This window comes from Diabrotica undecimpunctata, chromosome 6 (assembly GCF_040954645.1).
Source record: "Diabrotica undecimpunctata isolate CICGRU chromosome 6, icDiaUnde3, whole genome shotgun sequence".
NCBI lineage: Eukaryota > Metazoa > Arthropoda > Insecta > Coleoptera > Chrysomelidae > Diabrotica > Diabrotica undecimpunctata.
This window is the reverse complement of record NC_092808.1, coordinates 26,181,083-26,202,294: the sequence shown is the minus strand read 5'-3', so window position 1 is coordinate 26,202,294 and position 21,212 is coordinate 26,181,083. Positions and strand designations below refer to the sequence as shown.

The 21,212-nt window shown below is 33.7% G+C and overlaps 1 protein-coding gene across 2 annotated transcripts in view; it reads left to right on the top strand.

The window, feature by feature from the left end:
- Positions 1 to 319: 319 nt before the first annotated feature.
- Positions 320 to 21,212, top strand: part of LOC140443311 (putative fatty acyl-CoA reductase CG5065) — an 82,610-nt gene continuing 61,717 nt past the window's right edge. Inside the window, exon 1 of one of the 2 annotated variants that reach the window (XM_072534503.1) lies at positions 320 to 485. The gene's annotated coding sequence lies outside the window, so the exon portion shown is untranslated. Of the gene's footprint in view, positions 486 to 5,698; positions 5,868 to 21,212 lie in introns of those variants that run through there. The other variant, XM_072534502.1, reaches the window with a different exon arrangement.

Here is a 21,212-nt window from a genome sequence, read left to right as displayed (position 1 = left end):
TATACAGACAAAAGTTCACCAGTTTCCCGGAAATTCGACGGTCTAATAAGAGATTCTTTTATTAAAATGGTCGTAGGAAAGTTATTTTCACTTCCACTTCACAGTGTCAATGTTATTGTGCGAGTAAAACGTATAAATATTAAAAGTTGAATTCATCATTTTCAATAAGTACAATACAAGTCCCTTCCAACATCTCTTAAGGCAATTCCTTAAACAATAAGTGATTAGAAAAGATAAAGTTTTGGTCATTTCCTACCTTGATAATTTATTTACTAGTTACGAGTCTCGTCGACTTTCATCTAAGGTTATAGTTCAGTTCTTGTCAGTCTCGTTAGCACTCTCGATTATTGCGTTAACGTTTTTATGCAGTAGTGGTGTGGAAGGTTTTCCACAAAAACTTGCCACTAGGTTACCGGTTCTACAAAAATAGTTGTGCATATTAAGTATACATTACTAGCTGATCAATCAGTTGTGATAGATAACAGGTGAATATTTATTCATTCATTTATATTAACTTTTATAACATAAGGTTATATTTTAAAAATATTTTGCGCATTTTAATTGACAACGGGTTTAAAAGTATAAAAAAGTACTTTTTCGCGTACAAATTTCTTTACCATTAGGCCAGCAATGAAAACAAAAACAGCTTAAAAATTATAGTATAGAGGTTTTTAAAAGTTCTAAAAGGTATGTGAGGGATAGCTGATGACAAATCCTTAAAGACGTACATCTGATTTTGCTGTTTTTTTTTAAACCATCATAAAAAGTGAAAAAAACATTTTTTGCCTATAAAATATTTTCTTATGTGGTTTAGAGAAAAACGGTTTAAATAAAACTTGTAGATCTTAAAAAGTTTTTTAATTTGCAAGTTATTTATTTTATTTTTTGACTTATTTTTAATTTAATAACTTATAAACATTTATAATAACTTTATTGAAAAAAAAAACGTGAAAAAACGCATTATTAAAAAAAACCTATGACAAACAGGAACCGAGAGGCAATTTTTTTTCTTAAAATCATATTTCCATTATTTATGAACATAAAGAGTTGAAAATTGAACATATTATAAACAAAGTTCTAAATTTTATGAATCTCCAAATTTCGAGCGCGTTGAAAAAACTTTCAATATTTATCGGTTTCTATGGCACACGGAAACTTAATATATATATATATATATATATATATATATATATATATATATATATATATATATATATATATATATATATATATATATATATATATATATATATATATATATATATATATATATATATATATATATAATCCTAAACCCATTTACCCTAAGGTGTAGGGTGTAATGTCTTTAGTTAGTTGCATGTACAATTTTTCTCTATTGCTTCTTATTCTTTGCTTGGTTTCTTGCTTGTTCTTTGCTGATTCCTCGTGTCTCTAGGATTGTGGTTACATTATCATCCCATGTCTTCATTGGCCTGCCCCTTGGTATCTTCTGGCTTCCCATACTTTTTTAACTGGTCTTTCTTGATTCATTATAACCATGTGTTCATACCATCTCGGTTGGGTCTCTTTAATTTTCTTAATAATTGGTTGGACCTTAAGATGTTCTCTGACTGCCTCATTTCTAATCCTGTCTAACCTGGTTATTCCCATTATTCTTCTAAGAAACTTTATTTCTATGTTCTGTATTTTCGATTTTAATTTATCAGTAAGCGTCCAACTTTCCCTACCAAAAGTTAAAATCGGTACAAACACCGTCTTGTATATGGTCACTTTGGCTTTTTGGGATACTTATTTTTTCGACAAAAACGTACTTTTAATTGCGTGGTACATCCGAGCAGCACTTTCTATTCTGGAACTTATTTCAGTTTCTTCAGTTCCTCTGTTCTCTATTTGTACTCCCAAGTATTTGTAAGTATCGACTTGTTCAAGTGTATTTCCGTTAAGTGTTATCTTCGTTTGTTTTCTATTTTTTATCTTCGTTTGTTTTCTATTTTTCCACATACCATTACTTTCGTCTTCTCATTATTGATCCTCAAATTTCGTTTAATTAGTGCAGCGTTCCATACTTGTAAATTTCGATTGAGTGCTTCTTCATTTATCCCAAATATCATTAGATTGTCTGCGTATGCACACTCTGAGATCCACACTGTTTCTAGATTTCTATGGTCGGTATATATTTCAATGTTTCTGCTCTAGTTTCTTTAATTATGTCATCCAAGACAATGTTAAACAGTATGGGGCCTAGGACTCCTCCTTGACGTAGACCCTCATTTACTATGAACTCTTCGGATTCCATATTATCGGTTCTGATTCTGTTATGTATGTCTATATATACTCATAATGGCTTGTCTGAGTTAGATTTTGACACCTTTCTTTTTTAAACATATGTCAGTCACCTTCCTTGGAGTACTATCAAATGCCTTTTCTAAGTCTATAAAGGCTTCGTATAACTCAATGCTTAAGTTCCGTGCGTTTTGTATTAGTTTCTTGATAGTAAAAGTTTGATCTTGGATACTTCTGCCTTTTCTAAATCTACTCTGTGATTATTCCATTTTAGAATCAATTTCTTGTAAAAGACGTTTTTCTAGTATTCTCTCATATACTTTGGATGGGATGCTCAGTAGTGTTATTCCTCTGTAGTTACTACATTCGCGTCTGTCTCCCTTTTTGAAAATGGGTAGAATAACTCCCACTTCCCAATCTTTTGGTATTTGGCTCTCACTCCATGCCCTATTACATACTTTTGTTAGCAGTTCAATGCCCTTGTCGTCCCTGTTTTTAAGCATTTCTGCTGAGATTTTATCAAATCCAGCGGCCTTACTTTGCTTAAGCTTTTGTATGATTTCTTTCGTTTCTGCTATAGTTATTTCGTCTTGAATTTGAATTTGTCATCTGTGATAATGTCTACATCGTTTTGGATATTCAGTAGATCCTCGAAATATTGCTTCCATCTTTCTAGGATGTGGTCATTGTTATGCAGTAAGTGTCCTTCTTTGTCCCTTATTTGCTTTGGTGTTTGTGGAGCTTTTTCGGTTCTTAAATTCGTCAGGGTTTTAAAGAATAACTTTTCGTTAGAGTGGTAGTCTTCTTCCATCTTGTTTCCGAATTCTTCTCAACTTTTCCGTTTCGCTGCTAGTACCATATCTTTGACTTTGATTCTTTGCAATTTGTATACTTGGTAGTTGTCTGCGGTTCCGTTCCTTAAATAATTTTTCCAAGCTTTTGGACTTCACTTCTGCTTTTATTTCATTGTTCCACCAGTTTGTACACTTTTTGCTTCTTTTATTTCTTATTATTCTGCATGCTTGTTTACCACCGTTTAGGAGTGCTTCTTTCAGTATTTGCCAATTTTGGTCTAAGTCACAGTCATGTTCAGCGTGCTCTGTTAGGTAGTTTTTAACGTAGTTTTCAAACTTGTTTGCTCTCTCCTAGTCCGCTAGCTTATGTGACCAGATTACTTCTATAGTGGATGTGTCATGAGGTTTACTTGTTTTCTTGGTCTCTTTCGTTATTGATTCTTGTCGCACTCCCAAGCTGGTTCTGGCTACAACTAGATAGTGGTCACTATATATTTCAGCTCCTCGTTTTACTCTTACGTCTTTAATGCATTGCCTCGATGATTTATTTACTAACACATAGTCTATGATGGATCTTTCGCCTCTACTTTTGACTTCTCTTGTATATTTATGTACATCTTTGTGTTTAAAAAATGTGTTCATTATTATTAAATTATTTTTTCTGCATATATCAATAATACGTTCCCCATTGTCATTTTTTATTTCTTCTCCATATGGTCCTAATACATCTTGGGTATGTTCTTACACCCACTCGACCATTTAGATCCCCTAGTACTATAGTATTGCCTTCTAAGCTGTCTATTATTTCTGAGGCCTTATCCCAGAATAGTTCTTTGCTAGCTGCTCTTTCATCATCATTTATTCCATACATAACGATGATATTGACTAGTTTGTGTTCCGCAGTCACCAGTCTTATCTTTTGAATTCTTTCGGAAATGCATTCCCAATCTTGAATATTCTTTATTAGGTCACTGTGTATCAGGCAGCCTACCCCTTCTTTTGTCCTTTTGCCAAGTGACACTCCACTGGTGATGAGGAGGTGTCCATTTTCCAAAAACTATGTGTTTTCTCTCTTCTTTTTGGTCTCTGTTATACCCAGTAAGTCTATTTGAGTTTTCTCAAATTCCTCAGCATGTTCGACTTCCTTGCCGTTGAGACATCTGACATTACATGTTGCTAATGTCCATCCTTTGGGCTTTACCACTGATCCGTTATTGTGGGCCTTGTCATTAAGCTCTTTCTTGTGTGAGTTTTACATAGTAGTTTTAGTTTATATTCTAGCTCGTTGCTGACTGCATTTTTTTGGGTTTACCCATTCTTGTCTCTCGTTGCTCACGTCCTTGGTCATTATTTATGGATCTACCCTTGTCTTTACTACTTATTCTATAACTACTCATGTCCATTGGCATTGCATGGTTTGTCATAGTATTTCCAGCACATTCGTTTACTAGTTTTTTGTCCCCATTTTGACTAGTTTGTTCTCTTTGTTGTCCCATTTCCAGCCGACCTTGTTGATCCATATTTTATTTCCACCAAGTCTTACATCCTTTCCTCTCTCTTTTTCTGCTTGCGCAAGTTTTCTAATTGTTGTCTGAATTTCTCTCTCTTTATTCGTAGTATCATCATTGATGTATACTTTTCCTTCTTCAACATGTCTTAGTTTAGATTTATTTTTCATAACCTTTACCTTCTCTTCATGTTCTGCTAATTCAATCAGACAGGTTTTCTCTCCCAGTTTGTATGCGTTTTTAATTTTAACATCTATCTTCAAATTGTGTTTAATGAAGTTGCTCATTCCCTCTTTTAAGATGCTTTGATCGTATGTTTCAATTGCTAGTCCACTCATGACTACATTGTTTTTTCTTCTTTGTTTTTCCATAAATTAAATAGTTTCCTTGACATCATTTAACTCCTTAGGTCTTTATTTTCTTCTGTTAAAGTCTGGTTATCAGCAATAAGTCTTTATATTGTTTCATTACTTTTAATGTCACTTGCCAGATTGTTGATCATGTCTATTAAATTATCCCCTTTTGTCTCATCATGGTTATCTGTTGTTTTGGGTGGAGTCTTGGAGAATTTTCGACTCTTCCGTTGTACTTACTTCAAAAGTTGTATTTAAATATTTTTTCTTTTAGGTGTTTTTGGTTTGGGCATATCGAAAGCGGTCGTTCTCTTTTTTTATTGAAAATTTACAATGTTTGAAAAAAATTGTTAAAACAATTTTTGATCATCATTTTCTCTTGGCAACATGCACTTTTGTTATAAGGGGAAACCCCACAGTTTCCAAGTATTTTACTTTTCTTCCTTTCCTCTCAAATGTATGAAAGATTAAATCGTGGTTGAACCTCGTCGGAAATCCAACGGTATAATAAGAGATTCTTTTATTAAAATGGTCGTAGGAAAATTATTTTCACTTCCACTTCGCAGTTTCAATGATAATGTGCGAGTAAAACGTATGAATATTAAAATATTTTGAATTTTTGAAATTTTCAATACAATACAATTCCCTCCTGACATCTTTTAAGGCAATTCCTTAAACAATAAGTGATTGGAAAAGATAAAGTTTGGTTATTTCCTACCTTGATAATTTATTTACTAGTTACGAGTCTCGTCGACTTTCATCTAAGATGATAGTTCAGTTCTTGTTAGTCTCGATAGCACTCTCGATTATTGCGTTAACGTTTTTATGCAGTAGTGGTGTGGAAGCTTTTCCACAAAAACTCGCCACTAGGTTACCGGTTCTACAAAAATAGTTGTGCGTATTAAGTATACATTACTAGCTGATCAATCAGTTGTGATAGATAACAGGTGAATATTTATTTATTTATTTATATTAATTTTTATAACATAATGATATGTTTTAAAAATATTTTACGCATTTTAATTGAAATCGTGTTTATTAGTATAAAAAAGTACTTTTTCACGTACAAAGTTTCTTTATCATTAGGTCAGCAACGAAAAAAAGCAGCCGAAAAATTTTTCGATTTATCAACAGTAGGTAAATGTCCTATATTGTCCAATCTTACTTTCTTCAAAAGTTGTATTTCAATGTTTTTTCTTTTAGGTGTTTTTGGTTCAGGCATTATCGCAAGCGGTCGTCATCTTTTTTATTTCTTTGTTATTTCTATAGCTATAAAAACTTCATCAATTTCTGCGCGAATGTGCACCAAATCTAAGATTATTTTCTTTGGTATTTGCAAATGTGTTACTTGCCTTCTATATTCTAGCCTGGCATTGTTGCATTCGCAACGTCCATTTGCGTGACCTAATAAAGGTCCTGTACAATGTTAATAAGAAACTAATTTGTCAACACCTCCAATTGAGAATTGTAATCCTTTATTACCTGTGGCTTATTTATTTCTACACTCAGGTGCAAAAAAATCGATCCATGGGTATTATTTGCTAAAAAAAGAAAACGTTTGAAGATATTAGTTTTAAATCAGATATATATGTAAAAGTATATGTTAGATTAAAATAATTTTTACAGATTATCCAAAAAAATCATTTATTTATAGAGACATACGCCAAAACTCAAAAATACAAGAATATTCAAAACTTTCTTAAATTAAGAAAAACATTGATAATAAATCAATATCTCGTGTTTCCCCCTCGGGCCCTTATAACAGCCTGTACACGTCTAGGCATTGAGGTAATTAACCTCTGGATATCAAATTGATCCAATTGGTCCCATATTTCTTGAAGAGCCGCTGTAAGTTCAGCCAAGTTGTTTGGACGGGGTACTCGTGCTCGAAGACGTCTTCCCATCATATCCCATAGATGTTCTATGGGATTGAGATCGGGACTGCAAGCTGGACAGTTCATACGGACAATTCCCACCTCCTCTATATATTGGTTTACGATTCTAGCACGGTGAGGACGCGCGTTGTCGTCCATAAAAATAAAATTAGGTCCAATGAAAGGAGCCAAAGGTACCACATGCTGATCTAAAATACTTGTTATGTATCTTGCAGCAGTCATAGAACCTCTATCTACAATAACTAAATCAGTATGGGCTTCTGACCTGATACCAGCCCAAACCATAACAGAGCCCCCCTGATAACTTATTCTTTTCGCAATATTACATTGAAAATATTGCTCTCCGTGTCTTCTCCAAACCCTTTCTCGGCCGTGGTGACCTTAGACAAAATATGGACTCATCTGAGAACAATACATTGCTTCAATCTGCATCACTCCAGTTTTCATGTTCTCTTGCAAAAGCAAGGCGAGCTCTGCGATGTTCTATGGATAGTATTGGAGATAGGGCTGGCCTTCTGGATAATAAATCACATTCTGCAAGTCGTCGACGAACTGTCCATCTGCTTACATCCACATTTCTCACTTCGCTCAGACGATTTGCCAGTTCAACTGAAGTTAGATGCCGATTTCTCAAACATGATGAGACCAGAAATCGATCATCTCTTTTGGATGTTACCCTTCTACGACCTGATCCTGGTCTTCTTGTGAAGTTACCGGTGTCGCTAAAACGCCGAACTGCTCGTTGAACCGAAGATCGACTAACACTCAACAGTTCAGCTGCATAATATTGGCTACGACCATCTTGAACTAAAGTCACCGCCCTTGCAGCATCTGTTGGAGTTAGAGACATTTAGGAAGGATAATTAAATAAAAATATAACACGTTTTGAAAATAAAATCACTACACTAGTATGGTTGTTGAATTAAAAACAACATTCAATAACTATCTACTTGCTTCAGACCCTTTTTGACAAAAACCTGAAATACCAATTTGTTTTAAGAAAAATATAAAAAGCAATATTAAAAATATTATTTTATTTCTCGTATACGAGGGTACACCTAAATTTACATACGTAATTTAATGTCTCTAAAATTATACAACTTCAAATAAATAAGAAATAAGGAGTGGATCGATTTTTTTGCACCTGAGTGTATATAGGTCTTGTTTGTTTTGTCCCATCGTTTACACTTGTTGATTATCCCAATTTCTATATAATTCGATGCCATTATTGCAGGTTTGTTGTAACCACTTTGTCATGGTAACCTCTCCATCGTTGCCGATTATTTCTTCTGTAGTATTACGTCTATAGTTTTTCATTATTTTATCAGCAGAGAAGCTAGGGCTACTGCATCTATTTTGCCGTGCAGTACAAACGGCAAAGATATTTGTTTAGCGCAGAATTTGTAAGAACCGGTACCTAGAGTTATACTCTGTGATGCGATCAAACAGCTTCAAAATGACATCTGCGCCTTGTCCAAAAACTGTCATTTGTATTTGATCCAATTTCGTTTTAGCTCCCTGATAAACTATAATATAATAAAATTGAACATCTGCCCACTTGCACCGCAGATTGCAAAGATTTTTATACCCCATGGATTTAATTTGTTTTTTATATATTGCTTCGCATTGAGTGATCCTACAGTGGCGGATCTAGAAATTTTTGTCAGGGGGGGTTATGGGTCTTGAGGGCCTGGGTCAGACCCTGACCCAGGTCTGTGTCGTTTTAACTGACAAGTACCACGCGTTAAAAATCGAGCAGGGAGACACGTAGTCCCTAAAGTAATTAAAATTTATCCATTGTCATCGACCTAGAGTCACAACATAATCAAAATGTAACATTTGGAATGATGTAAACCCATAGGTATAGGAGGTCTCACATATAACTTTATTGTTAGCTACAATTACACAAGGCACTGAGGATGATCTGTTCAGATCGAAAACGTTATACTACTACTTAAATTTTGACGACACTTTTTATAAAGTTTTAACTATGTTTTTTATACCACAATACAAGTGTGAACTGTTTTAACTTCTGTGTTTTTTTTAAACGATGGTATACAGCCAACTACGGGGTTTTCCCATTAATTTTAAATAAAATTAATTATTAAATTCCAGTATTACTATTAATATGGATGTAATAATAAAAACTGGATTCCAGAAAATAAATCATAAAATATCTCTTCAACCAACTATCATATCCACTGTAAATACAATAATAATTGCATATAATATCAATATTTTGGAGCGACATTAACGCCCGATTTCATAATGACAACCTATAGTCACAGAATAAATAACAATCAGAATGCCCACTCTGCTTGTCAAGATAAGTACGCGCATCTCGTTCGCGCAGACGGAATCAGTCATGGTTTAAACGGAACCAGTGCTGTTCAGTGAAATTTTATCTGGTGTAAATAGAAAAATTAACCCGGTTTAATTGATTTACACTTCGGAAATCGTTCTCAAAATACAAACATTAGTAAATTAAACAAATTTTGTTTTTCGTTACTTAGTGAAAAATTCTTCTAATAATTTAATTTTATCTGACTCATCTATATTGACAATTCAGACATACATTATACATTTTAAAGTAGACGACTTTAAAATGATATTGCCAATATTGTTGAGTTGCGTTCCTGGGACGACTTTACTTATAAGATAGTTCATTCGATTACATGAAATCAACTTTAACTCGAGAATATCGGTCAGAAAAGATCATAACATGTAATTCGTCTTTAAAAAGACAAATACATGCCATGCTGACAGTAAAATTCTCCCGTTAGTGATTCCATAGTAAATTATGAGGGAAAACCAGAAAAAAACCTCATAATAATATCCCGACATGGTAAGTATTTGATCGTGCATTTAGTTTACCTGCAATAAACACCAAATTCCGATTTTATATGTTTGTTATTTAAAAAACATAAATGATGTATTCTCTATATGTTACTGACTTACCAATACTGGTATTTTCCTTTTAATAACTTCCTCTTTCAATATGGGTAACCAGATCCTACTACATTCTGCCGAGCAATTCGCGACACAATTGGTCTCATTTAGCATAATTAGAGCCGCTTCTTTGATTTTTCTCTTTTTACCATCCGTTTCTTTTAGGACTATATTTGAATCATTCCATTGAACCCTATGTTCATTATCCCATGCGTGTTTACATATTTGAGATCAATCAAATTCTCTATTTTTAATATAGGATTGATGTTCACTTATTCTAACATTTAATGGTCTTGATGTTTCACCTAAATAAAACTGATCGCATTCACAAGGTATTTTATAAATGCAATTCCTTGTCCTTTCTTGTTCATTGTTAGGTTTTGTTTTGGACAAAATAGATCTCAACGTGTTTGTTGTTTTGAATGTTGAATTTATTTCCTATTCTTTTAAGCTTTTCCGATAATCCTTTTATGCATGGTATTGATATTTTCCTCGTATTATTCCTTGTATATGCTGTAGGATCTCGTTCTAAGTTGTTTTGTTCTATTCGATCGATGGTTGAAAATTCCTTATTTATAAACGATAAAGGATAATAATCATTTTTTAATAAAACAGATGTTAACAAATGTTTTTCCTCCAAGAACGAATTTTCGTTAGAATAAGTAATTTTGGCTCTATCGTATAAGGATTTAATGATTCCCTTTTTAATATTAATATTGTGATTTGATTTGAAATTTAAATATCTGTTGGTGTGTGTTGGTTTCGTGAGTTTCGTATCCAGTATCGTTCTTAGAGATTAAAACATCCAGAAAAGGTAATGTGTTATTATATTCCTTTTCCATGGTAAATGTTATTGTCTTTTCTTTATCGTTTATATCATTTAGGAATATGTCCAACAACTCTGATCCATGAGGCCATGTTGAGAATACATCATCTACATATCTCTACCATACTGAGGGTTTTAAATTTTGTTTAGAAATAATATTTGTTTCAAAATCTTCCATAAATATATCGGCTAATAATGGAGATAAACTAGAGCCCATTGCTAGACCAAAACTTTGTTTATAGAATTCATTATTTAGTTGAAAATATGTATTATCAGTACATAATGTTATTAACTCCATTATAGCTGATATATTTAGTCTTGTTCTAGTTGCCAACGTATCATCACTCTCTAATTTCGTCTTGACTATATTTAATGTCTTATCTAATGGCACATTCGTAAATAAACTATTTATGTCAAAACTTACTAAAGTATTATTTGAATTAAATCCAATATTTGATAATTTATTTAAAAAATGTTGTGTATTTTTTAAAAATGTGTCATTTTTATTTGCAATTAGACCAATAATAAAAATCGATATTTGTAATATTTTTAATTATTGTATATAATTTATCCAATTTATTATAAATATTAATCTAATATTTGTAATTGGTGTAAAGTTCTTTGGCGAGTCAATATAACAAAACGGGTATTTGATAACATAATATTGTGTTAATTACCATCATTAACTGTGTAACACAGTAAAAGTTAGAAAAACATCATACCTAGGCCACATACTGAGAAATAATAAGTACCAATATGCCCAACTTATAGTGAAAGGAAAAATCGAGGGAAAGAGAGGCCTAGGAAGGAAAAGACTATCGTGGCTCAGAAACATCCGACAATGGACAGGGCTAAATTTTGAACAGCTAATAAGAACAGCTGAAGATAGAGAAGATTTTAAAATTGTAGTAGCCAACCTCCATTGAGGAGAGGGCACTTTAAGAAGAAGAAACTGTGAGTGTAATTTCTAATATATGAACTAAATGACTTTGACCGACTGTTAAATTTCATTATCTATAAACAATTGTAACTAGTGCTTTACCTTTAGTCAATTCTTTATTGCGGCCTATTCCCTTTATTAATGATTGATTTTATTAGCTTATATTTAGTATGAATATAAAGCTTCGCGCTAGTCTACAGTACCGCCTATTTAACCCTTTTCTTAATACACATTTTATTCAATTATTTAATGCTTCTCCTATGTTTTATTTTCTACCCAAATCCCCTCTTTCCTGCTATTCCTTATGGATTTTTTATTAACAAAATATTATCATATTTTTTTGTATGAAAAATGTTTTATATAAAACCTAATTTCTATATATAGATGTTCACACAAGTTCTAAAATAAAATAACAGTTGCCTCACCTGTAATCGATTATTATAGTTTCCTCACAAATATAGACGACGGATGACATAACACTCGCAGATGCTTTTTTAAAACGAGTTCCTTTTTCGTCTTTGTCAATTTGCAATAGATTACATAAATCACTGGCGCACTGCGGTGAACGTGAAAGTTGTTTTTTCTAAAGGACCGACTAAAATTATTTGAATTTCTGACATACCGTTCTTGTTCTAATTACACATTTTTATCACCTATTCACTAATACGAGAATAATTGAGATATTAATGTATAAAATGTATTATAATTTTATTACAGACGTTCTGGCTAAATAAAATTGTATATTTGCCACACTCGGAAGAATGTTAACACAATTTTACGATGTGTATCATTAATATCCTATTTTTATGGGCCTGTTTCCATTTACTTCTGAATCCAGATATTTCCTTTGACGTTCGAATTTTGTTTGTGCTTTGGTGGTTGGCACCAATGTCTACACAATTTTCCTTTGTTGTGTTCGTGGTCAGCAATGATCAATTTTTCTTGTCTATCTCTCATTCACCTGTACTGTTATATGTATCCTCCAGTTCCATTTTAATTAAGAAATTCTACCGACTACAGTATCCAATTTTTGTTTTTTATTATATCCTAATTTGGTTTTTGCTACCTTACAGAAATTTGTAACATAGTCCCTTCTATAGATACCCTTAATCTCTTAGATGATAGCTGATAAAAGTTTTTTCAATTTGTGACATAGTGATCTCGGTGGCCAGTGTACATCACTTCTACGCGAGATCACCATATCCTCAAACCGTTCCACATTGTACCGGGTGGTCCAATAAGCCGATCTCTCGGCTATATATCAGAAACTATTCATGTTATAACTTTAGGAGAAAAAATTCCTTAGTAAAAGTGGTCAAGAGAAATCGCTGGAAATAACTTTCAAGTTTCTGGGTTAACTGCTAGGGGGCGTAACCAGAGAAGAAAAATTTGAAAACCAGTTTTTTGTGAAATATTCCCAATTATACCAAGTGTTAAATAAGTAAACTAGAAAGAGGCCTAAATTCCGCACAAAGTTGTTCAAGTACTTTTTTTTTATTTTTTCAAATAAAGGGTGGGGGAGAGTGGGAAAGTATTTGTGGATAAATACCTATAACTTTGGTTTGGATCAACCGATTTTAACGAAATTAGTATTATTAGAAAGAGTGTGGATGATTTAATTTACATCTACTATAAAACAATTGCATTTAGTTTTAATTGTCGTGGGTAGAGGGCTTTCTAATAGAAAAAATTAAAATTTGTTTTTCTTCAAAATGTTTAATGGAATCACCTATTTATTGTAAATTATAATGGAACTCGATTAAATTCGTAACAAAATGGCTCAAACCGCATGTTGATAGCTTTTGTCGAATGAATAAAAACGCATAAACATAAGTAAGTATAGTATTGACTCACCCTTTATTATAACTTAAAATTAAATATGTGAAAGATCATACAAATATCTCGATCATTAAAACTTAATGTCCAATTAAATGTTCAAATTGTTTTCCATCGTTGTCCACACAAAGATGTAATCTTTCGCGCGTAGACATAACAGCTGCTTTAATCTCAGCTGTTGATATACTATTTATTGCGTTTATAATGCGCTGTTTCATGTCGTCTCGCGTGGTCGAGTTTGGTACACTAAGTCATTCAATCTTCCCCACAGATAAAAGTCCAGACATGTTAAGTCTGGAGATACAGCTGGCCATGAAAATATACTTCCCCTTCCAATCCATTTATTTGGATAACTTGCATACAAATAATCTCGAATTCGTCTGGAAAAGTGCGCAGGACACTTATCATGTTGTAATATCACATCTCTTCTTGTTTGTAAGGAAATATCTTCCAATAAAACAGGCAACTGATTTTCCAGAAAATCCAAATATGTTTCGCCATTTAAAGTTCTAAGAAATATGGACCTACGATCTTTCCATCAACTATACCACACCAAAAAATTAAGACTCCATATACCTTGAATCTGCACCTCATGTATCCAGTGCGGATTTTCTTCAGCCCAATAATGCATATTATGTAGATTAACACCACCCGCACTATTAAACGTAGCCTCGTCTGTCCACAAAATCTTTGACATGATATGCGGTTGTTCTTCTATCAGACCTAACATCCAATTGCAGTAATCCAGCCTTGCATCAAAATCTCTCTCATGTAAAACTTGGTGGAGAACTACATGATAAGGATGCAGTCTAAAAAACAGAACAACAAATATTGGTGAAAAAAAAACCACTATATTTACTAAAACTCAAAAAATCTTGAAAAATCCGCAATTGTTTCACAAGATAAATCGTGCATAAGTATTTTTAAGAAACGGATAAAAGGATAAAAGCCCCGTGTTGCCGTTTTTATCGGAATATTAAAATAACAGTTGAGTCTAAAGTTTAAAGGGAATTCCAAGTTTCTGACCTAAACGTTCACTTTATAATATGAAAAACCAACCTGTGATGTTTTAAAATCCTTAGAACAGTAGTTTTGGGCATGTTTAATTCTATAGAGATTTGCCGACTACTTATATATGGATTCTGTTGAATTAAAGCAAGAACATTGAATTATCTTCGGTCATACCTCTACTACGTCGTTTAAAACAAGGGCGATGAAAGCTATCAGTTTCTCTTAATCTTCTTGCCTTTCTTTCAAATACTTCTTTGCCATAATGTCTCCTGTCAGGATATCTTACAGAATATACGTGAGGCAATAGCGGCATTTTGGTGACATTCGAAATAGACTCCAATCATATCATACAATTCTGCATTTGATATACTCATCACGAATTATTAGTACTGATAATTAATTACTAATATTACCAATATTAATATCTATTGAAAAAGTGCAATCTTCAATTCGAATTATAATATAACACTTCTTAACAATGTTTTGACTGCTGTCAATAAATAAACAATATGAACTCCCCGTTAAATTCATTGTCGTAGCCTACCTAGTTTCTAAAAAACTATTTTTAATCATATGAAATAACAATGGTCAAAATAGGTATCAACATTAAGATTCTTATGCTATAAAAAATTTTGAAAGTACCTACTGACTTATTTTTTAATTTAATTTATAATACAGGGTGAGTCAATACTATACTTACTTATGTTTATACGTTTTTATTCATATCTCGAGTTCGACAAAAGCTATTAACATGCGGTTTACGCCATTTTGTTAATAATTTAACCCAGTACCATTATAATTTACAATAAATGAGTGTTTCAATAAAATATTTTGAAGAAAAACAAATTTTAATTTTTTCTATTCGAAAGTACCCTCTACCTATGACAATTAAAACTAAATGCAATTATTTTATAGTAGATGTAAATTAATTCATCCACACTCTTTCTAATGACACTAATTTCGTTAAAATCGGTTAATGTAAACCAAAGTTATAGGTATTTATCCACAAATACTTTCCCGCTCTCTCCCTCACCCTTTATTTGAAAAAATAAAAAAAGTACTTGAACAACTTTGTGCAGAATTTAGACCTCTTTCTAGTTTACTTATTTAACACTTGGTATAATTGGGCATATTTCCCAAAAAACTGGTTTTCAAAGTTTTCTTCACAGGTTACGCCCCCTAGCGGTTAACTTAGAAACTTAAAAGTTATTTCCAGCTATTGCTCTTGGCCACTTTTACTAAGGAATTTTTTCTCCTAAAGTTATAACATGAATAGTTTCTGATATATAGCCGAGAGATCGGCTTATTGGACCACACTGTACGATTTGACTAATCTAGGTGGACAAAAGGTATTTAAATTATATTGTCAAAACTACGTCTAAGCACTTCCTTTTCACTTTCAAATACATACTTTAACTGATAATACAAAACAACACCCCGTGTTGCGGTTCTTTTAGAAACAACACCGCTGTGTTGAGGGAAGACGTATCGTCATCCTCACCAAAACGTGCTTCCACTTACAAGAAAGCAAAAAAAAAATTAGATGTTCAAATAAAATAAAGATCATATACACCTGAAGAAGCTTTGGCCTTTTTCATAGCAAACAATTTTACTGTCCAATCTTATAAGAATGTGCAACAAGAGGCAAAAAAAAGGAGATTCAATGCATACCCATGTTATGATTACGTAGCAAAGGTAAAAGAGCAGTGTTATCCTCCAGTTGAAAATATTACAGTAACTGATATATCGGCGGAAGTAAGACTGGATGCTCTACAGAATCATACTGCACTGAGAATATCCTAGGGGAATGGTTAGATACTAACATGCAAAATTATTCTTGAATATACAAGTGGAGGTGTGATGGTTTTTATTAGTTTTTGTAATAGTAATAATAGTTTGTAATAGTACACAGCTGAGTATATGTTTGTAATATCATTAGTTCCAATAAAACTTGTGAACAATCTATAAGAGACCATATGGCAAAATCCTCGGCCATCATCGCCAAGATCTAGCTAGATTAATAGAAAATATGCTCACCGACAGAGTATTTAAAGTAACTATAGGATCCGATGTAAGCACCCACAGAAAACTCAAAAATGGTCTACCACACGGCTCGGTACTCGGACCTCTGCTTTTTAGCCTTTACATCGCAGACATGCCGAGACACGCAGACAACAGCAACAAAGTTTGGCTATGCTGATGACTGGGCTTTATTAACCCAAACAAAGTAACTAGAAGAAGCTGAAGAGATTCTTACGGAAGACCTAGAGGTTATGTTAAATTACTTTCAAAAATAGAGACTTCGTCTCACTGTCTCCAAGGCCGAAGTAACCTGCTTCCACCTAAACAACAATCTGGCCTCAAGAACCCTTAACGTTCACTTTGATAATACACGACTCAACCACAATAAACATCAAAAATTTCTAGGCGTTGCCTTGGACAGAACGTTAAGCTTTAGAGAACATTTAAGTACAGTTGCCGAGAAGCTAAAAACCAGAACTAACATCATTTAGAAGCTCTGCGTCAAAACATGGGGGGCATTGGCATTCACATTCAGGTCTTCAGGCTTAGCTCTTGTCTATTCCGTAGCGCTGAATACTGCGCGGCAATATGGATCAACAGTGCTCACGTTACAAAGATAGATATTGAACTAAATAAAACCATGAGAATGATCGCTGGAGTAGTCAAATCTACACCAACACATTAGATCCCAGTGCTGAGCGACATTCCACCACCACATCTTTGCCGACTCAATCTGCTTACCAAAGAATATAACAAGATCCTTGCAACACGGCGCTGTCGATTCATAACTATATAGAAGATGCAACCAAAAGTCGACTACGCTCCAGAAAATCTTCAATACAAATTGCAGAATCAGCCGCAGCCACAGGATTCTACATGATCATCAAATGGATCCATGAATGGTGGGCAGCTCAACCAAATACACCCATACCTTGTATCACAGAGACACCTCCTGGATTTGACCTACCACGTAAGACCTGGTGCATACTTAACCGCATCAGAACTCAACTTGGTGGATGTGCTGATATGTTGCACAAATGGGGCAAGCTACCATCACCGTCATGCAGCTGCAGCGAGGTCCAATCTATTAAGCACATAACGGAGGAGTGCCATCAGCGAGCCTACGAGGGCAGTTCACAAGACTTCCTGTTTGCGACGATCGAGTCGATTAACTATATAAATAACCTTAACGTTTGTCTATAAATTGGACACCAAGATTCTGTAGAGTACTCAAATTTACTTATAAGAAAACAGTGGCGCACCCAGAATTTGTCTTAGTGGGGGGGGGGGTTGAAATTTTTTTATGCTACCTTCATGTTGAGTCCCTACAATTTGGGTTTTAGTTTAATTTAAAGTACTAAAGATAGCAGTTCCAAAGATTCAGATATCTTGTGGCATTTTAAAGTAATTACTATTTTAATAGGAATAAGCCACAATTGAAGGTTAAAATAAGGTTATTAACGTTAATCCAACTTGTAAATACAATACATTTTGAAGACGACTATCGCTGTATTCCCGTTCTCCTCCGGGAGTCCTCCCGGTCCAAGGCATGCTCCTCCTCCAAACCGGTCGATTCCATCGCTCTTCTAATTCCTTCATTTCATGAGCGTCGAGGTCTACCTATTTTTTTTTCTTCCAGGGGACTTCCATTTGTAAAGTTTTTGGGGCCAACGTTTGTCAGGCATTCTCAATTGATGTCCAAACCATTTTGAAACTCTTCTTTCTATTCTGTAAATGACCGTTTCTGTAGCATTCATGTTATTTCTTATAGATTCGTTAGTCTTCCTTTCCTGCCTTGATGTTCTAGCACTTCTTCTCAAATAATCCATTTCAACTGTCAACAATCTTCTCTTCAGGTCTGCATTAATTGTCCATACTTCAGAGCCATAACAAAGAACTGGTTCAACCATGGTTTGCCCTATTCTTTTTTTGTTCCATTTGGAAATGTGGTGATCACACCATAAGGAGTTCAGACATCCTACAATCTTACGTCCCTGATTAATTCGTGTTTAATTTCGGTTTCTCCCAAGCCGTTCTTAGCAATGAGTGGATCTAAATATTTAAATTTTTTCAATTGTTTGATTTCCATGTCTTCGTCTATCAACCCTTCAAACGTTTTAAATATTCTCTCTATAGACGCTTTATCATAAATTCTAGATCATAAAAATCTTGAGCTAGGATGACTTGGTCATCCGCAAAGTTCAGGGAGAACAGTACGTCATTTCCTATGGGGATTCTTATTCCCTGGCAGTGGGTTTTCCAATTTCGGAGGGCTGCCTCAATATATAAATTAAACAATAAGGGTGACATACTGCATCCTTGTTTTAGTCCTTTAGTTACTTTTATTGGCTCTGATAGTCTATATCCGATTTTAGGTAAGTAGTGTTATCCCTGTATACTTCTGTGATTATTCCTAAAAGGTATGGACTTATGTCTAGTTGTTGTTAAGCTTGCCACAATTTAAGTCTTGGAACTGTATTATACGCCTTCTGATGTACTTCTGTACCAACCGCTATTCTTTTTTATATTAATTGTTGGAGTATAAACAAGGTATCAGTGCAAGATCAAAGATCAAAAATTCAAATGTCAATAAACTTATTTTAACCTTCAATTGCGACTTATTCCTATTAAAATAGCAATTAGATCTTATCTCTGTCATTAGCCCGGTTGGTGTTTCTCTTCTTCTTCTTTCTTTTTAATGACTGCTTGGATGTAATTGTGAACACTATTCCATCCCTCCGTCTTTCCCGTCATCTTCACGATCATCTCTTACAGTCACAGGGTTCATACCTATTTCTTTATACATTCTGTTTCTCTTCACTGTACATCTATTACACTCCAGCATTGTGTGAGTAACAATGTCGGAATATTCGCAGTATAGGCATTTATCTGTTTCTGTCTTTCTGAACCTATGAAGATGCGGCCTAAAACAGACAATCTACCCAGTCCCTTAGGCTCGGGATCAGCATCTTTGTCCACTGAGCAACATCTTCCGTGTTGTTCCACTCTTCTTGCCATTTTTCCATTGATCTTTCCCTTTCTTTTTTTATAGCTGTTGTCAAATGCTTTCTTCCCCCATAGAGATGTCTCTTTTCTTTTCTACTGCTAACACATGCAGGGGAACACAACCTCGTTCGACAGACTAGTTCTGTCTAATTTTTTATAAGCCTAATATTAGGTATCTATATCTAAATATAATGAAAAATATTATTAATTATTGCGTATTTATATAATATTTATTGTGTTCTACATATTTAAAGTGGTAATTTAATTATTCAATCAGCGTTTTGGATTTTTTGTATTGTCTGTGAAAGACAAGTTAAATTTTCCTACTATTCTTTATATATTGTTTACTTAATATGCCCTGGAGGGGGGGGTTTAACCCCCAAAACCCCCCTGGGTGCGCCACAGTAAGAAAGTGAACCACTCACAAAAGACGAATATCTAAAGTCCATTCCATACGATTACGCGTCCCCTCTCTTTCCTTGTCTAAGGTATATACTATGTTAGTATACCCAAAATAACAGTTTTGACAGACATAGCTATATTGGAAAAGTTTTATAATTGACGAAAACGACAGTTATATTGTATTTGATTTAAACAAATTAAAGAGTTCTACGGATAACAGCCCCGATTTCAGTTTGGTATCTAAAAAGCACTAAACCTACTAATTTTCCGCAGCAAGATGAATCGCTGTGAAACTTTTTGCATTCTATTCGGAACAGGAAATATTAGGAAAGTTTGTAAACAAAATTCATGGTGGTAAAATGAAAATTGCATTTTGTGCAAAAACCCCGAGCTCGAGGATCATCGCCGCATAATATGCGTGTTCAGCGATCTCAAAAATCCCAAAAGTAATGAATTCGACTAATTTCGAATGAAAATAACATAAAACTCCAGGAGACGAGGTTCTTCCTTGGCACCAGGTAGCTCGAGGACCATCGTCATTATCATATTTGTATTCAGCGATCTCGAAAACCCACGAGTATGACTGGCAACTGATTTAGAATGAAATTAATATACCGCAGGAGACGAGGTCCAGTCTGGGCACCAAGTAGCTCCATTATCATCGTAGTTATCATATTCGTGTTCAATTACCTCGAAAACACCCAAGTAACAAAATTAAACTCATTCTATGAGCTTTGGAAAAGCATTTTTCTTATGATCAAAATGCAATTTTCATTTTACCACTATGAATTTTGTTCACAAACTTCCCTGACACTTTGAAAAAACCAAATGGAAGACCAAAGTTATGTCATTCATTCAAATACACATTTTATTACTTTGAATAAAAATAATTTAGAATCAAAAGAAGATTATAATTCAAATTTAAAATATTCGAATCATTAAAAAAAACTTGAGTTGCCCGGATTCTTTTCGTATGTTCGTAACGCTGTTATGTAACAAATATGCTTATTTTTTCAAGGTGTATTTTACAAATTTGATTTACTGTCTAAAAACATGTTAAACTGGTTAAGACAGATCAAAACAGTTTGTTATTTACCGATTGTAAACAATTTGTATAATTAATTAGTTCCTGTTGTTTATTTTTGTATATACGTTGATAAAATACACACAACGCAAAAGTCTCAAGTCCGTGTCAGACGGTCAAATATTTGATCAAACTAGTTTGACCAAACCAAAAAATTGACAGCATATCATCCTGAGTTTGATCAAATCCTCTAAAAATAGAGGATCTTCTAGTTTCAAGGTCAGTTTGATCAAACGTTAATTTTGATTGGTCGAAAAATATCTAAAGTCAAATGACAATCAGCAGTTAGACATAAGGTATTTAAATTAATTTCCTTTTTTC